Genomic DNA, 5,781 nt, shown 5'->3' on the forward strand with positions numbered 1-5,781 from the left:
AATACACTAAATAAAGAAAATACAAAATATCAAGAGAACAACCTCACAAAGAGGCAAACACAAGTGGCAGGTTAACACTTGTCTCGAAATTCTCCTCATAAACAAGACTCTCAAACCCCATATGATTACATTGTGGATGCCACTGAATGAGAGGAAGGATCCTTAATTTATAGAAGTCCAAACTTTCTCCTCCAAGAAAAGGGAATAGCAAAATATGGAAGAATGATATTTTCTTTCTAAGAAAAGGAAAACTTAATTATAGTAAATATGTTGTCCTTTCCTTCAACTGATAGGAACATCGAATATGACAAGAAAATCTAGACAAACACCTAACAAATGATAGCTCGAGGGAGTTCTCCATTTCATTCAAAAAGCACGAAGTAACATATAATGAGATATATTTTCGTAACCAAAAAATATGATTTATTAATTCACTCTTGTAAAATGCTATTTTGAATATATTATAAAATTGCCGTTGAAGCTGGATTTTAAAGCCAAATTGGAGGAGAATATGATCTGCAATTGACTTTGAGGTTAAGAGGAATTTCTATCAAATTCAACTATAATATTCAGTTCCAAAAGATTAAGGGCGTTAGGTAGTGGCTGCTCGGTGATCTTTGGAGTATGAATTGATGTGGCATAAAATAGCACAACATTTTGTTATGGGCACTCATAGCCTATAGTTAGTTTTTCAATTAAACTATCTATATACATGTATAACTATTAATCTCAAAATATCACTTATGTCGATACTCAATACAACATATTTTCTTTCGTCGAAATCCAATTTAATGGAGTTTCTAATTTTGTGATTTTAACTCTGCCGGTGTTGGTCTAAGGTATAGTTGTTGTTATTATAATTTTTCTAATTTTATTTAATCGTTTTCCAAAACACCCAATTTAAAGATTCTCTCTCGTCGGAATTCCATTGCCGGTCAAAGAACATAATAACACCAGAAATCGAAGTTTGCAGTTGAAATTTCTCAAAGTTAATAAATATCTGTTGTTCGAATCAGCTGAGAAATATTATTCAGGACCTGAGATAGTTAAGCACCATTATATTGATATTATGTTGGAGATGATCGATCATGAGAAACTCCATTTAAAGAAACTTCAAAACTTCGATTTAAAAAATTGAATTTTTGAAATTGATTCGATTTTGGAAAACGATTGGGAATGTCTTTGGCAGTTCATATATTAAATTTCGGATAATTTGGAGCAGTTTAGAAGTGATTTGAACGAATTAAAAGTCACCCGAAGTTTCAATGATATAAGTGATCGGGCTGTATATCTTTGTATATCCTCTTGTATAACCATGTATATTTCATGTATATCATTGTATCTATTGTATATCATATATATTAGTGTAATTCTATGAAAATATGTATGTGATACACACTAATAGAAACAATATGCATACCTGATATACATTGCTCTTAATGAATTGAGACGATTCGTGGTGGTGAAATAAATTCGATCTATGAAGCCAACAAACTTTTGGAAAAAAAGGAAAAAACAAGAACTAAAAGTGGTCGACTGATGCATGGAGATCTGTTGGTTTCGTGGTGTTTTACATGGCTAAATGTATTGATGGTTCACTGAAGCTGGGTATTGGTTTGGCGAAAAAGAAAAATGGAGGTGAGGAAATCTTGTTGTGGCTTATATCTTAGATAAAAATGAAATCAAAGTTACAGTGTGTATATAGTCGAGAGAGATGAATTAGAGTTGTTTTGGTGAGATATGATTATACAATGCCAATTCTTTAAGGCTTCAGATGCTAAACCTAATCTTTGGATAGAATTATGACAATAATTATTGGGTGTTGTATATAGATGTAAATATTTCAAAAGTGCCACGATTCAATTCCCACCATAGGCCGTGATGGAGTCCAACACTGCCGTTAGGCAAACCAACAATAAATCAACCACGATAGTTCATCACACATTTTGGAACAAGTGATGAAATAAATAAGCGATGTTGTTCTATTTTCATAGTAAAATATTGACAACATCTACGAGGTTTGAACATGATCAAAATATAAAATCAAATGTCATAACAGAAATGCAACCATGAATAGTGGTCTAAATATCCAAAATTCGGTATCACAAGTGCATGAACATCTACTGGAATTTATAATACTACAACAACGACTGTCTGGAATAAGAAATACACAGAATACAGTAAATGAATAGTATGGAGACTCTGTGTGCTGCGGATCGTAACATAGCGTGCAACTCACCACAAAATCTTCTCAGCAGCTGCGCCTACGCGCCTATATGACCATCAAATGTACTTGACTCAGTACTTGCACAATTAGTGTAGAAGTACAGTATGAGTACTTAAATCAACGCCTACCCAGTAAGTATTTTAGTCTAACCTCGAAGAAGTAGTAGCGAGGGGTCGACATCGACACTTAATAGTGGTTCAATAATCAAAGTACAGTAAAAGTAGACAGGCGTGAAGCATATCAAGTAGCAACAAAACAGATAAATATGTATAACATGATCCTCAACAGAGAAATAAATACGAAGTCATCAAAAACCAAATACTGCCTCGAATGGAATATATGTGACCAATATCGGGTGCAAATGTAGAATCTGAGTCAGGATACTCGTATATACATTGACTCCCTATAAAAATATTACGTACGATTCTGCCGAGGCGAACGACCCGATCCCATAAGAGTGGTGTTATATGATACTGCCGAGGTCGTACGACACAATCAATAAGTGTATCTCATAATACTGCCGAGGCGAACAACCCGATCCCATAAGAATAGTACTACATGATACTGCCGAGACGAACTGTCACGAACCAAATCCCATAATAGATCGTGATGGAGCCAAACTATGCTGCTATGCAAGCCAACGCGGGAACCTCTACTTAACTATCCATTTTAAATTTTTAAAAATCAGGATTTTTGTTAAATAAATAAAATAAAATCTAGCACTCATAGAAACATGTGCTTTTCTTTACAAAATTTCCGAATATAAATAAATCATAAAATGAAGTGATAATAATAATATGAAATAAAATAATGAACATCCACTAGGAACCCCTAAAATTCGACGTCACAATAGCATGAGCATCTGCTAGAACAATACAACACTACCACAACATCTGTCTGGAATATAAAATAGACAAGATATAATAACTGAATAAGATGGAGACTCCATGTGCTACGAATCGTAGCGTAGAGTACATCTCACCATAAAGTCCCCTCAGCAGCTGCGCCAAGTTTATCACCTAATGCACATGCCTCAACACCTGCACATTCAGTATAGAAGTATAGCGTGAGTATGTAAATCAACGTGTACCCAGTAAGCATCTAGTCTAACCCCAAAGTGGTAGCGACGAGGGGTCGACATTTACACTTACTAGTGGTCCAATAAATCAAATATAATAAGGTAGACAAGTATGAAACACGATAAGTAAGTAATGAAAACATATATAGGCAAATAATACTGTCTACAACTGAATAGTGAACACAACGTCCTCAATTATTGGATACCTCCTCAAATGGAATATGTAATGGTCAATACCAAATCAACGGTCTTATCTCAAGTCAGGAAACTCATGAGTTCACGGACTCCTAATCAAGTATTTCGCATGATTCTACTGAGGCGAGCATCTCGATCACATAAGAGTGTTTCATAGAACTGCCGAGGAGAACGACCCGATTCTATAGGAGTGTGATACATAATCCTGCCGAGGCGAACGACCCGATCCCATAAAAAATATTAATTTGCTGAGGCGAATGGCCCGATCACATAAGAGTGTATTACATGATACCGTCGAGGCGAACGATTCGATCCAATAAGAGTGTGTTACACGATACCGCAGAGGCGAACTGCCCGATCCCGTACGATTATTACTGAGGCGTTCAACCAGATTAGAATATAAAACTTTGACGGGTCACTGAACCCACTCACGAATATACACGTGAGTTATAAAATTCAAGAAACACCATCAGACGAATATGTACAACGCGGAAGAAATCTGTAAAGGAAAGTACAATTTCCACGGCTAATCAACTAGCTCGTCAAGTATCTAAAATAGCAAGTCTGATACTCTACGCGAGTGTAGTCTCTAACTAAATGAAATGTAAAGCATTTAAACAGGCAAGAATAACTCAAATAATACAATTAAAGCATGACATGAGTCTAAGTCTACCTAGACATAATCAGGAATTCTAGCATATACACGGACACTCGTCACCTCATACGTGCGTAGCTCCCATAACATATAGTACATAATAAATATAACACTTACGGGGTAAATTCCCTCTCAAAAGATTAGGTAGGAGACTTACCTCGCTCCGAAATCTGATAATCAGCGCCAATGCCTCTCTAACTCCTCAAACAGATGCCAAACGATCCAAAACTAATCAAACAACGTGCAAACCAATCAAAATATACTCCAATACTCGTAATTTAACTATTTTTAAGAATTTCCAACTCCGCTCGAAAAGTCAACAAGGTCAACGCCCGGGGGCACGTGCCCGGATTCCAAATATTATCAATAATAAGTACTCCCTTTAACTTATATAGTATATATCCAGAAAATCATCCAATTTCATCCACGAATTGACCGTAAAATCAAGGATTTACCATTTCTCAATTTTGGGGCTCAAAACCCCAATTTCTACAAGCCAAAAGCGGATAAAAATAATAATCAACACAAATAATCATGGAAAAACATCAAAATAAAGGTGAGATATTTACCCCCCGTTGAGGCGAAATCAATGCCGCGAACATCACCTCAAACGGAGCTTTAGAACTCAAGATATGCTCAAACTACTAAAATTCTCAGTTTAAAACACTGTCCAAATGATTTTTGTTCATCGCCTTCACGGGAGACCTTTGCGTTCGCGAAGAGTAATTTTTTGCGTTGACCGGTCAACCCAGAAATCCTTCTTCGCGTTTGCGGAACATTCCTTGCGTTTGCAAAGAATAATAGTTCGTATCAGAAACCAACAATCTTTCCCGACTTGGAAATGGACATAACTCTCTCATACGACCTCAGAATTCAACGATTCTTGTTGCTATTGTTCCGTAATTACGATACAGATCTAATGGTTCAATATAATCACAAATCAAAGGTCGTTTGCTTAATATAGTACTCTTAATGCCCAAAGAAACGACATCGAAGCATTAAATTAAAGCGCAACACAACCTAAACACATCTGAAACACACCCGAGGCCCATACCCAATAACACAAATCAGTCCCAAAACATAACACGAACCTACTCGAGGCCTCAAATCACACAAAACAACATCCAAACCATGAATCTCACATCAATTCAAGCCTAATGAACTAATGAACTTTTAAACTTCTAAAACTCATGCCGAACCATACCAAATCAACCCGTAATGACCTCAAATTTTGAATGCAAATCCCGAATGACACAACGGACCTATACCAACTCCCGAAATCATAATCCGGATCAAATATCAACAAAGTCAACTCTCGATCAAACCTATCAACCTTCTAAACCTTTAATCTTCCAATTTTTGCCATAAAGTATCAAATCAACCCAAGGACTTTCAAATCCAAATACGGACATACGCCTAGGTCCAAAATCATAATCTGGACTTAACAGAACCGTCAAAACTCCGATCCGAGGTTGTTTACCTAAAAGTCAAACCTTGGTCAACTCTTCCAACTTAAAACTTCCGAATTGAGAATTATTCTTCCAAACCAACTTTGATCTTCCCAAAAATCTAATCCGGCTACACATGCAAGTCATAATACATGAAGTGAAGCTACTCAAGGTCTAG

Source organism: Nicotiana tomentosiformis, chromosome 9 (assembly GCF_000390325.3).
Source record: "Nicotiana tomentosiformis chromosome 9, ASM39032v3, whole genome shotgun sequence".
NCBI lineage: Eukaryota > Viridiplantae > Streptophyta > Magnoliopsida > Solanales > Solanaceae > Nicotiana > Nicotiana tomentosiformis.